The sequence below is a fragment of the Garra rufa genome, unplaced genomic scaffold (genome assembly GCF_049309525.1).
Source record: "Garra rufa unplaced genomic scaffold, GarRuf1.0 hap1_unplaced_002, whole genome shotgun sequence".
NCBI lineage: Eukaryota > Metazoa > Chordata > Actinopteri > Cypriniformes > Cyprinidae > Garra > Garra rufa.
Genome location: NW_027394277.1, coordinates 4,190,151 through 4,212,079, shown reverse-complemented (window position 1 = coordinate 4,212,079; position 21,929 = coordinate 4,190,151).

Here is a 21,929-nt window from a genome sequence, read left to right as displayed (position 1 = left end):
TGATATATTTACGGTAGGGAATTTATAAAATTCAGACGTCGTTTGAGATTACAAAATAATATTTCTGAGTATCGAGGACAAGAACCATATGTGTCATATTGGTAATGTATTTATTTGTAATTTAAATACCAGTGGTCTTTTCTTTTCTTTTCTTTTTTCTTGGTTGTTTGGTTAATTTTAAGGTCAAGCTGTAATATTATAATTTATAATTCAGTTATACATTATGTTATTTGCAAGCAATATGCATTTAGTGATCATGCATTCCAGACAAATATATCTTCAGACAACGTGAGCCATCCCTGATTTGTCAAAATCTTGTATTTTAATCAGAAATGTGACCCTGGACCACAAAACCAGCCATAAGGATCATTTTATTTTTGAAAATGAGATTTATACATAATCTGAAATCTGAATAAATATGCTTTCCATTATTGTTTGTTATGATAGGACAATGATAGGTATCGTTGCCTCTAAACATTTCAAATTAACTTTAATAGTGATTATAATTTAAACCTTGAATTTAAATTATAAATTTGCATATAATGAAATGTCTATATAATAAAATTATATGCACACTCAAACACAATAAAATGATATGCACACTTATTTTCAGTTTTTTAAAAAAGACCTCCATAACTCTAAAATTATTTTAGTAACTGATCACATTTACATTTTTTCACTGGCCCAATTGAATTGTCTGCTAACCGAATTTTATCAATTGTGGCAACAGTCTGTTAACATTGGTTCAATGAGAAATAATATGTTGAGCCAACTGAAAAAACAAAAGTCTACCAAACCATGTTACTGGCCCAATATAATGTTTTAAATAGTGGTAGAATACATTGTTGTTTTATCTAATTTAAAAATGTATATTAGTAAATGTATATTGCTAAAGCAACCTTACTGAATTGTTTATTCCCTGTTGTCCCAAAAGAAAAGGATTTTTTTTTTTTTAATGATGGTACACTGTCAAAAAAAAATTTAATTAAATCTCCACCATAATGTGAACATACTGTAAAATTATAAATGCATTGACATTTTCTACACAGTATAGCAGAGTTATAATTTAGGAAAAGGTCAAAGTGTTTACTATAAAAAGTGAGTCTTTGTAGTCAATCACCAGTGTCATATTGCATTGGTCAAACTGTTGTATTATTCAAAGGAATGGTGTCCTTTTAATTGATGATGGTGTTTAATCTGAAAGGGTAAACTTCACTGAGCGCAGTACAAACAAGTTTAAACAACCACTTTACCTGAATTCACCCTCAGGTTTTTCCAGCAGATGGCACAATGGTGGCATGTTCTCACATGATTTCACATCACTGAAACTGTGCGTGTTCTTTTGTTGCACTCCCTTTGTTATAGCTGTGTGGGAGAAATTTATTTAGCCTATTGCTTAAATCAAATATTAGGGTGGAAACCTGAGTCACGGAATGTAAATAGCCTACAGTCTGACACAAGAGTAAAATTTTACTAATTAACAAACCAATCAAGGCAGACAATTAAATAAGCATCGAAACTTCTTTCCTCAAACCATGTGCAACATAGCAGTGGATGCCAAGAATTAAAGAAATTCAATAAAACACTAACAAGACAAAAGGTGATAAATAAATATTGTGTTATAAATGTTTTTTTTTTCTACAAATATTTTACAGTATTTAAGAATAATTATCTGTTGGTTTGATATTTTGTATGTTAGCTATATGCGAAAGTTTTTTTAAATACATTTTTGATATCTTTGGAGCTTTGGTGTTGCCGACTTCACATTAGTCGAGAACCCACTTGAGATTGATGTGCGTGCTTTTGTTTGCTTTTTGTAGCATTTACATTATGCTATTGTATTCCTGTTTAAAAGGCGAGTCACTGCAGGTGAATAGGGTAACGTTTTTAACTAATAGTAATCACCTTACTTTCCCAGTTGATTGATTACTTTGATAATTGCAAACATTTTTTGTATTACAAGTTTTCTAAAATGTTACGTCTAAATATGCAAATGAGGCATTTTTTTAGTAAAATATTAGCTAATTTGCATGCATTTCTAGAACAAAAATCTAAACACTGGATGAAGTCAGTTTCAAAATTCTTGTTTAATTTTTTTTGACACATGAGAGTCAAAAGTTTTTACAGAGGGAATTTTGGGTATCTCATTTCATCACAAACACTTAGTACAGACAGGAAACACTATATATTTTTTATACCATTTTTTGGGGAATAAAATGTATAAAATCAAGCAAATTATGAACAAATCCTTCTGTAAAAACCTTCAGGATATAGTCAGGAATAAAACTGTAAAGTTTGGTGTGTGTAAGTGCTACTGAAGTGAAGATTTATGGCTCAGTGTTTGAGAAAAAACTCATTTTGAGAAAACAGCCTTTAAAAATATGGATTGTAATTTAAATCTATTGACACAAATAGATAAAGTGCTATAAAAGAAACACTTAACGGTGTCTTTTGGATGTTTTCTTTTCAACTAGTCTGAAAAAAAAAACACTTTATGAAACACCAAAAAGCCCAAAATCTCAAAGTGTTTTTGCCTGCAGTGTCTCCCCATTCTGAAAAAAGAATAATATGTTTTTTAATTAATATTTTAATGAATACTATATATGGCATATGAATAAAACTATTATATATAATAATATAGTATAGTGTATAAATTGTGTTTTACCATTATTACTGATTTTAGTTTTACAAAAAATAATAAATAATAAATATTCATTATTTTATTGTTTATTTCATTTCAAATAACTTGCTGATGTATTTCTAGATTTAAATTCTAAATGTAATTCTAGTTAACTACAGTAACCCTTATATTCTTAGTCATGCCTCCCCTGCAGATTTTTAATATGCAAGAAATTTGATATCATAAGGAGGCCATAAAAATCCCTTAAAAGTCATTTCCCATTGTTGGCTGGATTTTTCCATGGCAACACATCCTGTGCAGTGAGGTAACATGTGTCACTCTAGTTAGGGTGCAGCAACCATTGTCAGTCACATTAACCCCTGGTTAAACACAACCGATTTACATCGTTTTGACGCAAACCCATTTCACAGCAGAGCAGTGCATGCAGGTCAAACAAACTGGCTTTGACAGCAATCCATGGATCTCACTGAAGAACAATGGAAAAGAGGATAGAGTAAAACAAAGAAATTAGTATGATTCATCACCTGTTACTAACTTTAGGTTCATAAAGCCACGCCCCCATCCACGTCTGATTGACAACTGACATTCTCTCCCTGTATAAAAGCTGTGCAAATAAAATATGATGCTTCATATCAGTTCCACACTGGAGACTCTATTACAGAAGCTCTTCAGCATTTCAGAGGAATATTAATTCAGTGAATTAACTCCTGGTTCAGGATGAGGCACATTAGGTTACATTACACTGGAGCTGCATTCTTCTTCCTGCTGTTTTCTTCAACAGGTAAGTTATGACTTTTGCATTTAATAAAACATTGTTCTCTATTCACTATTAAAAAATAAAAAGCAAACAAACTGTTGTAACTCACATTGTCTGTATCACTTTATAATACTGTTCCGTCATTAATGAAAAACTACACAGGAACAAATGACTAATGCACTATTAACATTTTAGCAACTATTATTAACTAACACAAATCAATGATTAACCAGTCAGGAAGTAATAGTGCTCAGCTGAAAGTTGTAGTTCACTATAAGCTATAAGGTCATTCTTGGACAAATTAAAAAACACAAATAAAAAAGTGTGTTAAAAATGTGCTAAAATGGTAATGCTCTAAAATAATGTTCCATTTGTTAACATAAACATACTTCTAAAGCATTTATTAGTCTAAATGTTAGGTAGGTAATGTTAATCAGTTATTAGAAATAGACTTAAGCTTACATTGACTAAGAATGAACAGTTTATTAATACTGTAACAAATGTATTGCTCATTGTTAGTTAATGTTAGTTAATGCATTAAATATAAAATGGAACCTTATTGTAAAGTGTTACTGCTGAAGAAATTAAAAAATGTCAGCATGTGTGTATTAATAACATAACTTAATATAACTTAACAGAACGCAATGGAGCACAATGTAATGCAATGCAACAAGAGTAAAACAGCTTTAAAATGGTAATAAAAAAGATATATAACATTATGTGTGATTTACAAAATGCCTGATATTAATACATTATTAATACATCAATGAAACCTCATTGTAAAGTGTTACTGCTAACAATAATTACAAAATGCCAGCACACATGTGTATTATAACATAACATTACATAAAATAACTTAAGGTAAAGCAATCTACTGCAATATAATATAATGTAACATAACACAATGTAATGTAATGTAACGTAATGTAAAATAACGTACTGTAATGCTATGTAACGTAACGCAATGTAATGTATTGTTATGTAACACTGTAATGTATTGCAATGTAACGTAACATAAGGTAATGTAATGTAATGTAATGCAACAAGAGTACAACAGCCTTAAATTTGTAAGAAAAAAAATATTATATAACATTACATATTATGAACATAATTTCTAATCTGAATACATACCTAAATGGAACCTTATTATAAATTGTTACTGCTAAGATAATTACAAAATACCAGCACATGAGTGTATTATTACATAAGATAATATACCTTAACATAACGCAACATAGCATAATGTAACACAGTGTAATGTAAAACAATGCAACAAGAGTACAACAGCTTTAAATTTGTAAGAAAAAAATATATTATATAACATTATATGATATTTAAAAAATCTCTGAAAATCAGTAAATTTTTGATACATTTGAAAATAATAATATTAAATAAAACTCAGCATTATACTGTACCAGTTTTTTGAAACAATAGTGTCAGGAGTCTTGAATGGTTAAAGATACACTTATTTATTTAGATGTCAAAGGTCATGATTTGACATTGATATGAGGTAATATATGGTTATTTTGGGAAAAACACAGCCACAAAACAACATTACCAATGTCATTAAATGGAATAATGAATGACACACATTTTTTGATTTTCAAAACACTTCATTTTGTATGATTCATAAGCTTATTTCCTCATGGGGACCAAAAAATGTCCCCACAATGTCAAAATTTACTGGTATTTGTATCCTTGTGGGGACATTTGGTCCCCATGATGTAAAGAATACAAGACACACACACACACACACACACACACACACACACACACAGAGCACTGCATAATCATTCTATGTTTCTAGGTGCTGAGCCCTACAGTCTGTTAAAAATTCTCGAGGGACTCCAGGCAGCTCCACAGAACTATCCTTCACCCTTGTACTCCTTCTCCCTCTGCATGGAGATCAACAACCGCATCTTCAGTGACTCTCTCCTCAACAAAACCTCACAGCAGTACAAGAGCATGTATGCTGCGGTTGCTGGAGTTGTAAGTGTTTCCCGTGATTTATCAATAAATAAATATTTGTGGCAGTTTAATTGACTGTGAATATGAGTTTGTTTAACATTCCCAGCTGGACATCGCCTTTAACTGCTCTGACTGTGACACAAGAGAAACCTACAAAGGAGTCACAAATATACAGTTCAGGTAAATCTCATCTCATCAAAGGTGTTTGTCTGTTAGTACTAAATGATTTTGACATTGTATTTAAAGATAATATAATATTAATTCAATAAAAGTAGAATTTTGTTTTTAAAAAGTACACGTTGTGATACAAACTAAAAATTTTACTTTAAAGGTCAATTAAAGTCATTGTCATGTCTTGATAATCATTTGTTGTGTTGGCTTACATACTAAAGCACTTTATATAAAAATATTTTATATAATTATGATATAAACATTAGCTATAACACATTTTACTTTACTTGCAAGTGTCAGAAAACATCAAATTTAGTTCAAAAGTATATTTTTTTTACATTGCATCATTCCTCTAATAATTACCCTTTTTTAAAGGCATGCTTAAAGGTTGTATCAGCGATTTCTAGCCTAAAACATAAAGTGTCAATTTCAGCTGACCTTTCTTCACGATCTGCTCGCTGCCTGCCCCATAAATTGTCTGTGAAAAAACCGCGTCTCTCTGGTCAGCCTAGGGTCCGAGATATGCCAAAAAAACAATCGGCGCTATCAACACACCACAGATTACCAAACAGTGTTCCAACCAATCAGCGTCAGGGGTTTGGTGTTGTGGACTTTCGCTCCGCCTCCCTCACATCCCTGCACCAGTAGGAAAGTCCACAACACCAAACCCCTGACGCTGATTGGTTGGAACACTGTTTGGTAATCTGTGGTGTGTTGATAGCGCCGATTGTTTTTTTGGCATATCTCGGACCCTAGGCTGACCAGAGAGACGCGGTTTTTTCACAGACAATTTAATTTATGGGGCAGGCAGCGAGCGGATCGTGATGAAAGCTCAGCTGAAATTGACACTTTATGTTTTAGGCTAGAAATCGCTGATACAACCTTTAAGTGTACTTCTCAAGGATGAAGTTACTGCATTAAATATTTCAGTAAATCAAAATATTGTTTCTGGTTTGATTACAGTAACGGGTCTGTGATTGCAAATTGTACCATCCAGTTCCAGACCATTTTTATCAACCATGTTGTGATCAAACATTTGTTCCTGAGGGCCATAGATAATAACACTCACCTCAACGGTCTTGCAGTCAACAGACAGTACACTGCTGGTGAGTATTCATCATTATCAAGAATTTGCTTACATCTGATTTATCAAATTGAGTTATATTGGCCATGCACACTTTTAGAGGAATTTCATTAGCTCAACACATCTAGGTTTATATCTAACATAAATCAACTCTAAATGTATATATATTTTTAATGCAGAAACAGTCAAACCTAGCTGGCTTTTTCCAAAATCCACAAGTCCGATGGCTACAGCAATGCCTTTTGCAGAAAGTGGTTCTACAGGGCTTCCTGGTTGGGCCATTGCATTGCTAGTGTTAGCATGCATCATCATACTGCTTCTCTTTATCCTCATAATACTGGTAAATGCCTTACATTTACGTTTTATAAACTCACAGGTTTGACAAAGTACCAGGAAAAAAATATAAAATGCTATGATATTATATAATGTAATACCTCATTTCCATCTCTCCAGATATGCTGTTGGCGCTGTAGGAGAAAAGAAAAAAAGGAAGAGACACAAACCATAGCACCTTATGAGAGAACGTCTTTCAAAGAACATCTTGCCAATCCCACATATATGTCACACACACCTGAGAAGAACCCAAACTACCCAAGCTTTGTAAGAGCTACTTAATTTTATATGGCTGAGGTACAAATTCACATAAAGATCTATTTAGAAATTTGGTCATGGCACAGTCCTAAAAACTATTGATTTCATGTAAGCAGACATTTTGATTACGATTTTCAGAATGGAGATTCTCCATATTTCTCCATATTTATTAACATTGTGAATCTAGCAATGTTTTATATGTTCATAAAAAAAAGTAATGCATATTTATAACATTATACTTTGTTATATAACCTTTACATTACATTCATAACATTACATTACATTTCAGAAAACTAGTTTACCAAAATATTAAATCTTGCTGAAAATGTACTCACCCTCAGGCCATCCAAGATGTAGATTAGTTTTTTCTTCATCAGAACAGATTTGAAGAAATGTAGCATTACATAATTTGCTCACCAATGCATTCTCTCGGGTGAATGGGTGCCATCAGAATGAGAGTCTAAACAGCTGATAAAAACATCACAATAATCCACACCACTCTAGTCCAAATGAAAACAGTCCAAAACAATTCTAAACAAATATGTGGGTGGATTTTGATGTGAGAGGTCAACAGGAAATTGACTTTTCACAAGAGGAAGTGGATTATCAACAGATATTTTGTTCAGAAGCAATGGTTTAAACACCTTAATGATAGATTTGTTTCTTACAATCCTTCACTTCACAAGATGCTGATTGATGATTTTGAGTGGTGTGGATTATTTGTGGATTATTGTGATGTTTTTATCAGATGTTTGGACTCTCATTCTGATGGCACCCATTCACTGCAGAGGATCAATTGATTAGCAAGTGATGTAATGCTACAAACTCATACACATTTTTTTCTTGGATGAAGTATTCCTTTAAGTAGTTTTTTTTAAATTGAATGCCAAGGTAATATAACAAAAGTATAGAGTTATAAATGTGGATGGCTTGAGGGTGAGTAAATCTTCAGTAAATTTTCTGCGAACTACTCCTTTAAAGTGTTTTTAAGGCAATGGCAGAGGAAATGACGACTAATTGGACATCTTTTTTCACTTCCGAACACTGTAATGAATATAACCATTTTTTTTCCCTTTTTGGAAACTAATAAAAATTATATGATGGATATTTTTCTTTTACTATTGTGGCAAATTATATTTATTCTAGTTTCTATTCAACACTGTAGACTTTTACCCAACTATGTCAACTACGCGCTACGGAAAACCCTGAAAATGTGAAAAGGCTCCATCAGATTATCAGAATATTTGTGTTTATTACTTATGTGAAATGTATCTTTTTTGCTTAGACTAGTGCAATATACAATAACTTTAATGTTTAGATCTTATTCAATCAATGAAACATATGTTGTTTGTCTAGTGATTCTATTATTACAGCTGACAGTCATGCCGTCTTATAAATCATTCTTCAACAGGGACAACCGGAAGCACAACATGGCATCCGAAATGGGATCTACATGGTGAATCCTCAGAGATGAAACCACAACAGAGAGGTAGAAATAAATTCTTTATCAATCGAAACTTCTACAAACAACCATTATAGGCATCTACAGTAAGGGAAAAATTATTTGATCCCCTGCTGATTTTGTATGTTTGCCCACTGACAAGGAAACTTTCCATCTATAATTTTAATGGTAGGTTTATTTGATTTAAGTTATAAATTGATTTTTCATTTTAATGGGTGAAATAAGTGTTTGACCCCTTTGCAAAACATGACTTAGTAAAACCCTTTTTGGCAGTCACAGAGGTCAGACATTTCTTGTAGTTGGCCACCAGGTTTGCACACACCTGAGGAGGGATTTTGTCCCACTCCTCTTTGCAGATCCTCTCCAAGTCATTGAGGTTTCGAGGCTGATGTTTGGCAACTCAAACCATCATCTCCCTCCACATATTTTCTATGGGTTTAGGGTCTGGAGACTGGCTAGGCCACTCTAGGACCTTAATGTGCTTCATTTTGAGCCACTCCTTTATAGCCCTGGTCATGTGTTTTGGGTTATTAGCCGCTTTTCCACTGTCGGGCCAGTGCGAGCCAGTGCTAAGAGCGTGCCGGGCGGGGCCAATGGCCTCGAGTCGCAAGCACTAAGGCCAAAAGTAAGCTGCGTTTCCACTATCGAGCCAGTAGCCTCGCTGCGCAAACCTAAAGCCCGCCCTTTACACACCTCATTGGATCAAACGTCACGAAACCCCTCCCCTTTTAACGGGGAGATTGAAAGTTAGTCAGGTAGGCCACCATAGTGTGATTATCGAACGAACTAAATGGAGAAAGCCGAAGCGGCTGTTTGTTTGCTACTGACAGGGGGTTTCTTGGTGGAAGATGAGGCAGCGAAACCCAGATGCGAAGATGGAAGCTTATGTTAGCTGCAAGGCGAAAAAAAGAACAATACAGCGACGTGGAAGCCGGATACAGCGAATGCAGAAACGCCTTGTAATGTTGGCGATGTCTGTTCTGATGCAAGAAATGCTCTGCAACAGTTGTTAATGCAGCAGCAATATTTGTAATATATTACATTAATAAATCACGTGAAAAGAAGCTTTGTTTTTATGACCTACACAGATCTTTCGTCTAACTTTGTATCACATAAAACAAAATGTTGCATACTATCTACACACTACTGCAAAAAATAACGACACAGTTGTACTTCTAGTATAATCTTTTATGCCTTTATTTAGGTATAGATACAGTGTATGTTAACATGTTATCAAGGTGTGTTGGTGAGTTTTTGGGGGGTTTCTTTGGACGATGTAAATCAACTTATACATCAGGTCTCATTTTTATAGGATCTTACTTGCATTTGTCCAAATTTAAATAAGAGTATACTCATCAGACATGCGTTTAAATAATGTTTTCATCACATAGTTATCTGTAACAACAATTAATGGTGCAACTATTAATATAGGACCTGATTTACACAGGACACAAAAGGTGCCCCATCAGATAACCATTTAAGTAATGTGCCCCTCAAAACGGCATAGATTTCCATATCAATATCTGCCTAATGTTAGTGTCTTTTCTGCATGGGCACCGCTTTGTCCATTGTGCGTTTTTATGGCTTTGAACTGCGCCCGCAATTTCTTCAACTTGTCTCGAACTTAACTAGATATTTAGCTTTGCGAGTTCAGCAACGATGTATTTTATCACGTCTTCGTTTCTGCAGACACCGTCAAACTGGCATTGTACATTGTCCTCGGCCCAAATACTCAGAAGAGCCCTGGTATCTTCCACAGACCAGTACTGACGATTCTCCGTTTTAAGTTTTTGAGTTCTTTGCACGACGTAATACAGCGAAATGCGCATCTTACCGCAGACACACTTTTACCCGACTGCACGCTTATCGAAACTTTGCATAAACTCCGCCTTTCACTTTGACCACGCCTCAAGCCCCAGCTGGCCTGCTTTGGCCCAAGATTTTCGTCGGGCCGAAAAACCCGGGCCATTGGCCCTGAGGAAGCACCGACGAGGCACGATCAGGCCCCGGAAGTGACAGTGGAAACGCGACTGGCCGTGGCACGCACTAGCACGCCCGCTTTTGGCCCGACAGTGGAAACGCGGCTATTGTGATGCTGGAATACCGATCCAACCCATTTCCAATGGCCTTGTTGAGGGAAGGTAAAGGTTTTCACCCTGTCCATCACCCCTTTGATGCAGTGAAGTTGTCCTGTCCCCTTAGCAGAAAAACACCCCCAAAGCATAATGTTTCCACCTCCATGTTTGACGGTGGGGATGGTGTTCTTGGGGTCATAGGCAGCATTCCTCCTCCTCCAAACATGGTGAGTTGAGTTGATGCCAAAGAGCTTGATCATCTGACCACAACACTTTCACCCAGTTCTACTCTGAATCATTAAGATGTTCATTTGGCAAACTTCAGATGGGCCTGGACATGTGCTTTCTTGAGCAGGGGGACCTTTGCAGGCGCTGCAGGATTTCAGTTCGGTGTAGTGTGTTACCAATTGTTTTCTTGACGACTATGGTCCCAGCTGCCTTGAGATCATTGACAAGATCCTCCTGTGTAGTTCTGGGCTAATTCCTCACCGTTCTCATAATCATTGAAACTCCACAAGGTGAGATCTTGCATGGAGCCTCAGACCGAGGGAGATTGACAGTTTCTTTGTATTTCTTCCATTTGGGAATATGCACCAACTGTTGTCACCTTCTCACCAAGCTGCTTGACGATGGTCTTGTAGCCCATTCCAGCCTTGTGTAGGTCTACAATCTTGTCCCTGACATCCTTGGACAGATCTTCGGTCTTGGCCATCATAGAGAGTTTGGAATCTGATTGATTGATTGCTCCTATGGACAGGTGTCTTTTATACAGGTTACAAACTAAGATTAGGAGCACTCCCTTAATGAGAGTACTCCTAATCTCAGTTTGTTATCTATATGAAAGACACTTGGGAGCCAGAAATCTTTCTGATTGATGGGGGATCAAATACTTATTTCACTCATTAAAATGCAAATCAAAGTATAACTTTTTTGAAATGAAATTTTTCTGGATTTCTTTGTTGTCATTGTGTCTCTCACTGGTAAAATAAACCTACCATTAAAATTATAGACCGATCATGTCTTTGTCAGTGAGCAAACATACAAAATCAGCAGGGGAGCAAATAATTTTCTCCCTCAGTGTATAAGTTAAATGTATGTATTTTATATAGTGATCTATACACTTAATTTCTGCATTTAGCAACAAAATTTGATCATTATTATTGAAAATTTAAATGTAATTACGTTCAAGCTGGATAGGGATAGGACCATCTGGTGTGACTTACAGGTAAAAGCGTAGTTGCTGGCAGAAACAATCTATTCAACATGAACAAAGACACACCAGCAGCACAATGCAGATTAAATACATAAACCGGGTTAGTTAACATAAAGTGAAGCCCTTCATTCATGTACTGTTTACCATCATGACCACAATGCTTGCTCAATATGAAAACACAAAGATGGCATTCAATACTAGTAAATATATTTCATAAAGCTACCATTGAATTAGGATTAAACACAATGTATTCAGTTCTTTTACACATGATTAATATGTTACTGCACTGTCAACTAGTGAATAGTGCTGATATATTAGCGATCGCTGGGAAAGCCTTCATGTTGGTCATTAAAGATTGCTTTAAACTACAGTTCAGTGATTAGTGCAAGCAATTGATTTTTTAAATTGAAATAGCTTGAAATTAAATTAGCTTCAATTAAAATAGTCATACTGATTCTAAAATAATTATGATTTATTTAAACAGTAAATCCATTCATTCATTTATTCTCCAAATTGGTGAATAATACATGAATGAATGAATGAATGTGAATGAGTCATTTCATGGTGTGTTTACATTGTATAACAAACTAAAAAGTATACAAAGTTCAGGGAGCACTTTAAGCAATTAAAACCCACCCTTCACTTGTCATTGACATTTCTATATTTCAAACATTGTTTACAATACAAAACCTACATACGTAGTGCTGATTTATCATATTATCCCTTAAACAGCATGTGGAACTATGTGGCTGAAGACATTAAATGACGTAGCAATGGTGTTTAGTTAAACACTGACAACTTTAAGTGAAATATTTCAGGAAAAGTGACATATCATTAGTCAATATCTGTTGCAAACCTACATACACTGGTGTAATACTATATATACTAATGTAAATAATATCATCTTTGTTTCAGAGGCATGGAGTAACTGAAGAGTCAGGATGCTTTCAAGTGGTTTCTCTCATAGAAGATGCTGGTTTCTTCAGCAAGTTACTCAAAATGTGGACTTGTCATCATTACCATGTGTAACATAAGTATTATACTCAACTGGATGGAAAATTATTTATTTCTGTACTATTTATGATGCACATATATGGGATTTGGGTCTGTGAACAACAAAGATCAACAAAAATCAAACAATCAATAATTAATTGCAATTAATAAATCGTACCAACTAAATGACATATGTGACTTAGGCTACAGAAGAAGAGTAAATCTCTTAAATTGAAAGATTTTATTTTTGATACTGTATTTGGGGGTTTAGTATTTCCAGATTGCAAGTTTATTAATTCATAAACGTCTTTTCAGTTGTAATTTGCATTCATGTTATTTGTATGGTCATATATACTTACACTTTCTGTGGGAAGAACTGTTGTATTCGATGAGCAATACTTCAAAACAGTATATTACCAGCTACATTATAATATACAATAAATAAACTGCATATAGTAGATTATGAAGCAATGCTTTATTTATTTGCTTGTTCATTTTTTTTAATTGTTATGTTTGTGAACTTGCTTAAGTTAAACATAGTCTTAAATACAATCTTCATACAGACACATACAGATGTATCTGGATCACACAAGATGCTCTGGATCATCTTATATAATGCTGCAGAGCATGATCATGATAGAACAAGTCCATGCAGCTCAAATGTTATTATTAGAGCATAAACGGAACATAAGTAATTTAATTTTGACATTTTAATATTGTTATACTGATAGCAGTTTAGTAGTAGTACTTGTATAGTAAGGTAAGTTTTTTCATCTAAATATCAACATTTAGGAGATTTAGCCAGTCTAAACAGTTGTAAGGAACTAATTTTGTGTCTCTGAAAAAAAAAAAAAAAAACATTCATGGACACATTAGTGTTTTTATATTTGTGGATTAAAATTTCAGTTTTTATTCTGAAGTGAAAAGATAAAATTAAATACTTATTGTTCACTAATTTCATGAATCACTGAATAATTGAAAACTGACATCTTCACTTTTTGTTATAATAAACTGAGTATATAATAAAAATTATAATTTAATTAAAAAATATTAGTTTTAAAAGCATAGCAAAGTCTTAAAATAGATTACATTTTAAATTATGTTCAAACAGAAATCAATTTGAAGTAATACAAACAATTCACAATATAACTGCTTTTGGTGTATTTTGGATCAAATAAATGTAGGCTTGGTGAGAAGAAGAAAATTCTTTAAAAAATATTTTTAAAAACTGTAGTGTATGTTTTAAGATACTGCAAAAAACCCACAAATGTCAGGGTATGTTAAAATTTCTCAAAATCCCTAGACCCCAGAAAGTTAAAGACTCAACATTTTTGTACAATAACATGCATATTTTGCACTGCACTTGCAAGAGGAACCCTTTTTTGACTGAAACCACCTCATCTTTTATTTTGGTGGACAACTATAGTTCAATTCAATTCAAGTTTATGTGTATAGCGCTTTTCACAATACAAATCGTTGCAAAGCAGCTGTACAAACGTTTAGGCTACTACAATATATTTAGTAGCTTATTAGTGGTGAAGACTGTATGTTAAGTCGATGTACATATGATATAAATGTTAAAGTCAGTAACTGTGTAATCAAACAGATGATGAACACTAATTGCAATGATTATGTGCGGTAATCAAACTTGTAGGAAAATGATGTAGTGCTGTATGTTGTTTCAAGGCTGGCATCATCTGCGGTCCTCTGGGGGGGTTGGCATCATCTCTTCTTCTGAATCCAGACTGAATCTTGTGTAAATCCTAGTTACCACGGGATGGAAATCCCGTGGCAGAGGCAGAGAAACAAATAGAGAAATAATTAGCGTAGCTGCTGTTCCAACTTCCAACCAAACAAAAATGATGTGTTTAGCCCAAGCTGAAGAATATTAATGTGCATTTGATCAGATGTAACTGAAGAGTCTTTAATCTAGATTTAAACATAGAGAGTGTGTCTGAACCCCGAACGTTATCAGGGAGGCTATTCCAGAGTTTGGGAGCCAAATGAGAAAAGACTCCCTCCTTTAGTGGACTTTGCTATCCTAGGTACTACTAAAAGTCCAGAGTTTTGCGACCTTAGGGAGCGTGAGGGATTGTAGCGTAGTAGGAGACTAGTTAGGTATGCAGGAGCTAAACCATTAAGGGCCTTATAGGTAAGAAGTAGTATTTTGTAAGTGATACGGAACCTAATAGGTAGCCAGTGCAGAGACCATAAAATTGGGGTAATATGATCATATTTTCTTGACCTGGTAAGGACTCTAGCAGCTGCATTTTGGACTACCTGTAGCTTATTTATTGAAGAAGCAGGACAACCACCTAGTAGTGCATTACAATAGTCCAGTCTAGACGTCATGAATGCATGAACTAACTTTTCTGCTTCAGAAACAGGTAACATGTTCCGTAGCTTAGCAATGTTTCTAAGATGGAAAAATGCTGTTTTTGTAACATAGGAAATATGATTTTCAAAAGACAGGTTGCTGTCTAATATAACACCCAGATTTTTGACTGTAGAGGAAATATCAGCACATCCGTCTAGTTGCAAGTTGCAGTTTAAGAGATTCTGTGTACTGTTTTTTGGTCCAATAAGTAATATCTCAGTCTTATCTGAATTTAACAGTAGAAAATTATTGGTCATCCAGTCTTTCACATTTTTAACACACTCTGTTAACTTTGCTAAGTTAGAAGTTTCATCTGGTCTTGTTGAAATATATAGTTGAGTATCATCAGCATAACAATGGAAACTAATCCCATATTTCCTAATAATATTACCGAGGGGTAACATGTAAATTGACCTAGGACAGATCCTTGTGGCACTCCATACTTTAATGGTGATAACTGCGATGACTCCCCGTTTAAATAAACAAAGTGATAGCGATCGGACAGGTATGATCTGAACCATCTTAAAGCCTGCCCTTGAATACCTGTATAGTTTTGTAATCGATCTATGAGTATGTCATGATCTACAGTGTCGAACGCAGCACTAAGATCAAGTAAAACTATTTTTATTAGATATAATTATTTTTTATTTGTTTTTTAATGCTTTCTAATAAAACATTTTAAAACTAAGCTACAACAATGCTTTTAAAACTAAGCATTTAACAAAGATTTTAAAACTAAGCTTAAACTAATTTAAAAAAACTGAACTAAAACAGCTTTTAAAACTAAATTATTTTTTATTCAATTATAATTTGTATTATTTACTCAGTTTATTTGTATTTATATATTTGTATCAGATGTAATTTTATATATATGTTATTTTGATACTTTTGTAATATTTTTATTGCTTCCTAATAAAACTAAGCATTTGAAACCAAGCGCTTCAAACTAAGCTTTTAAAACTAAACTAAGCTAAAACTACACTTTTAAAACTAAGCAATTATCACAAAGCACTTAAAAGCAAGCGTCTAAACCTATGTTTTAAATCTAAGCTAAAACCATGCCTTTTATAACAGCCTTCCATTGCTGTTGTCGCTGGTAACAGGAGTGAGCACGTATTTAACGCGTGCAATCAGAGTCCATGCATGCTAAAGTTGATTCTAGCAGAATGTCTTTATTTTGTGCAGGTGAGTAAACAAAGCCTCAATCTTTGCTTCTCCTTTCTTCGTGAACATGTGCATATACAATTCGTAACTTAAGAACATATCTAAATACTGCATTATTCCCATAAGCAGGCAAGTTACCCTTTAGCACGGTCAAAAACCGTGTGCTTTCCCATTACCAACGCCACCTGGCTCATTACACAGGCGCATTAGTTATACTTATTATTTAGCGCCACCTAGTGGACCACGATATCTCAACAATACAAAAAATGGCTCTTACACCTTTAAAAACGAAGCTGTTAAAACCAAGCATTTAAAACTAAGCGTCTCAAATCGGGATAACAAGTAGCTACTGTTGTAACTTTCTCAGAATGATAAATCATTGAACATCTATATTCCCCCTAAATTGAATTTATACATTTATACATTTACATTTGTCGGCAACAGGCTTATTATAGCTATGTATAACTATGTAAATCTATAACTAACACCAAAAAAAAAAAAAAAAAATGTTACTTGAAATAAAGTAAACACACACAGACACACATATATAAAAACATTTTTTATTATATACTCAGTTTATTTGTATTTTTTTATTAGATATCATTTTTTATATACTTTTAAAACTAAGCATTTAACACAAGAGCGTTTAAGTGTCTAAACTAAGCTTTTAAAACAAACATAATTTTTATTAATTATTATTATATACTTTATTTGTATTTGTTTTTCTATTTGTATTAGATATTTTTTAAATATATTGTAAAATTTTGTACATTTGTATTTAGTTTTTGTATTTTTTATTGCTTCCTAATAAAACATTTATTTTAAAACTAAGCTACAACTAAACTAAGCATCTAAAACTATGCTTTTAAAACAAATAATTTTTAAATGATCATTTTATTATATACTCAGATATCATTATTTTTATATTTTTTATACATTTCTATATATATTTTAAAATGTATTGCTTCCTAAAAAAAACATTAATTTTAAAACTAAGCTACAACCATGCTTTTAAATCTAAGCATTTAACACAAAGCGTTTAAAACTAAGCATCTAAAAATAAGCTTTTAAAACTAATATAATTTTTTATTAAATTATCGTTTTTACTACATACTCAGTTTAATTGTATTTTTTATATTTTTATTAGATGTATAAATATTTTTTTTATAATTTAATACATTATATTTTTATTACATTAATGTTATATTTTTATTGCTCCCTAATAAAGCATTTGTTTTAAAACTAAGATACAACCATGCTTTTAAAACTTAAAATAACTTTTTTATAATCTTTTTAAATATATACATTTTTTACAGCTTCATAATAAAACTTTTATTTTAAAACTAAAACCATGCTTTTAAAACTAATATTTTTTTATTAAATTGTTTATTTTATATAAAATATATAATATAATAAAATAATATATAATATAAAATAACTATATAATATATAAAAATAATATAGTTTATTAGATATAATTTTTGTATAATTTGTTATAATTTTTGTATACATTTTAATATTTTTATTTACTACTGTCTAATAAAACTTTTTTTTAAACTAAGCTACAACCATGCTTTTTAAAACAAATACTTTTTATTCTTATTTTTATTATATACTCAGTTTATTTGTATTATTTCTATATTTTTATTAGATATCATTTTTTGAATAATTTTTCTAAACATTCTTTCTATTTTTTATTGCTTCCTAATAAAACATTTTAAAACTAAGCTACAACTATTTTTTAACTAATAATTTTTATTAAATTCTTATTTTTATTATTTGTATTTTTTTTTTTTTTAGATTTTTAAAAAATATTTTTTATACATTCTTTATATTTTTTATTGCTTCCTAATAAAACATTTATTTTAAAACTAAGCTACAAGCCGAGATTCGAGATCCGAGGTCGAGATTCGAACCCAGGTCAGCCGCAAGCGCAGTTGCGCTGTCTGTCAGTGCGCTAACCATTAGGCTTTAGACACTGACATGCTCTCATTTTTCTGCTCTTCTTCAGACGGGGCTGTACGATCGTGGACAGGCTCTCTAGTTCTGCTGTGGTGGCTTCCTTGAGAGGCCCGAGTTTCCCGTCAGCACATGTCAATCCACTGTGCCTTTTCACTGGATGGTGTCCAACCCTGGCAAAGATAAAGGCAGAGCATTCTTCACACTGACTGTATTTTACTCAAGTCTTTTTCCTTTTATCATATATTATAGCACAACAAGATTGCTACAATTAACTCACTTCACTAATCATATTTTAAATGTATATCATATATGATCTAAAATTGAGGATGACAGCACAAATGTCTCACCTCTGAAACCAATGATGCTTCAATCCTCTGACTCCACTGTTTCAAACCAGCCATGCTGCAAGACCTCTTCGATGACCGGCCGTTCAATAAGATCACGGGTTAAACACTGAAGAATCAGATCACGGCATTCTGTTTTCAGGAGAGAGCCGGTTAGTCGTTATCATGTGACACTAATGTTGGCATGTGTGAAAACAGCTTTGTGTTGTACTATGCTCTCTACCAATGTTTGGTCATTCTGTGCAAAGGCTGTATGTGTGCATCAATGCTATTCTCTCACCTTCAGATAAATCTGGGTTGTCAAACCTAACGTTGGCTTGCATGATTTCTGTTCTGTCACGAAATGGAGGACACCTGTTCATCATCTCATAAAGCAACACTCCAAGAGCCCAGACATTTGTTTGGACGGCGTAGAATTTGCCATAGATGAAGAGCTCAGGTGGAATGTAACCGTTTATTCCTGTGAGCAAGACATTTTCAGCATTTAACACGACTTCGAAGCATCACATGATCAATAAATCACTACAGGCTGGTTTCCACACTCTGTTACACAAAATGCCAACTCACCTCTGTATTCCGTGCGGTTGTAGCCTGTCCAATCAAGTAGATGACCACAGCCGAAGTCTATCAACTTGAGCTCCAAAGTGTGTTTTCTCAAAAGGATATTCTCTGGATGAATATCGTTATGAAAAACACCATGCTCAATGCAGTGCTGGACTGCTTGCACAGCCTGACGCATGATGACCCGCGCTGTTGTCTCACTCATTGGAGGATTGTTGTTGATGAAGTCCAGCAAGCTCTCACAAGGATCTGGAAACTCCATAATGAGCGTGACTTTTCGGGGATGCTCAAACCAGTCATATAGCTGGATGGAGTGAGGGCTCACGGGCTCTTCCTTCATCATTAGAAGCAATGCAACTTCTGTCATGAGAGGTTTCGGATACCCAGGCTAAAGAAAAGATGGTTAGTTTGGTAAAACTCTGAAGACCATGTATCATTTTAAATGTTCAGAGTCAAAAGTTCTTGCTGCTTAATCTACAATAATCAGCTCTTAAACAACTAAAGACATAATATGTTTTGCCAACTTACAATTTGAAGATACTGATCCTGTGGAGTCTTCGGAATACGTTTGATGGCAACCTGCAAATGGTCAAAAACACAGATAAGCATATTAAACACCTGAATTGAGTATTTATGTATTAAACTATATGTAGGTGCTTTAAAAACACAGTGGACACAGATTTCAATGTAAAGTAAAAGCAAAATGTTTGTCTACCTTCTTGCCATCAGAAATTCGGATGCCCTCATACACCTTGCCAAAGCATCCTTGTCCAATAATCTTTTTCACTCTATAGCAAGAGCGAATGGATTCTGAAAAAACACACAAAAATAGAAGAACATATAAGCATGCTAGATCCTTTGAAGTTGCATGAAACGCTTAAAGCAGTATAACAAATTCTTCTTTTATCTTCTTCAAGATTTGTAATAACTTACAAAGTCATTGGCATAAAAACTTGACAACATTTGACAAATTTCAACTTGGTTCAGTCCTAAGATACAGTTTTAATTTATACAGCTGGTGCCTTGTGACAATAAACCATACTAATATAGACAAAATAAAACATGTTGCTGAGACGGTAGTTGCCCGCTAGCTGTAAACTATCTTCAGTTTAAGTATTTTTAAAATAAATGTAATTGAAAACTATTTTTGTACATTTACTGATCACAGACTTACCATTAGTTGGGATGAAGTCTAAGGAGTCTGGGGCAGGTGACGGCTCAGGATCATCCAGCTCTGGCTGAGGAGGCATGAAAGGCTCCACTTTATTCTTAGAGCAGAAAGGACGCTTGACAGCCTTCCACACTCTCCTGAGGAAAGAGCGGACTCCTTTCCCTTTCTTGGGTTCTTCTGTGGCCTTTTGTGGAACTAAAATCAACCAATTTGATAACACAACTATTAGATACATCTCTGACATTGGAAAATAAATAATTAATTAGTTGACATTTTACCGTTTTGTCACTGTTTGTTATGCATTTTTTTCTCACCTGAAGCCTCCAACTGCAGGCTCTCCATACTGTCCTTAGAGTTGATGTTGGGTGTAGATTCATCTACTTCGGACAGTGCCTTTAGGCTCAGGCAAGCTGAAGCCCCCACTGACTCAACAGGAACTTCACTCGGAAGTACAAAGCTACACTCCTCTTGGTAGCTATCGGAAGTGGAGAGATGGTCATCGTTCCACACGTCCAGGATGTCCACAGTTCCTCTCTTACTGATGCACGTGCCTACGCTAAAGCACGGCATATCCTGGCTGCTGAAGCTCAACAATTCCAGGCGCTCCACACTCTCCTTAGAGATGGACAAACTGACATCTGGTGTAGAGATGTCCAGCTCTGGTTGAGACTCCACTGTGTCCTGGGAGCAGTAGAAGGGGAGCTTTGCCGCCTTACATATTCTACTGAAGAATGAAGGCATGGGTTTCTTCTTCGTCCAGCTTGCATGTTGTTCTTATAGTAGGAAAAACAGTTAGAAAACACTATTAGTGACAAATATGACCCAAGGTTATTATCATTAAGTAACACTTTTATTTTATTTGCCTTGGCAACTAAACTGAATATATAGTACTATTAAAATACAAGGTAATTAACATAACTTTTTATTGACATTTTCCAAAGAGCTAGGCCTACATTATAATATAATATTTACTACATTTTAGAATTGACCAAAGCATGAGTTGACCACTACCAGCAGACAAATGAAATGCTACGTTCTTCAATGCTAGAGCAAATATGACAGGAACACAACAGATACATAACTCCTAGCCCCACTCTAAACCATCTATTTTATCTTGTTTTCCTGAATTTGTGAGGTCTGTGTCAATCATAGTTTAAGTTTCAAACGTAATTTTAATCTCACCTTTTGAGCTCTTCTCGACAGAAGCCTCCGTGACACTTTGGTTGTCGAAGCTCAGCTGGCTCTCTACACCCTCCTCCTCAGAGATGGTCGATAGTCTTGAAGGCATAATATCGGGTGTAGATTTATCCAATTGCCACACGGTGTTTCTGTATGTGCAATTCTGCACGCTGTGTAGAGACTGTACGGTCCGTAGACTACGTTCAGACTGGTCTG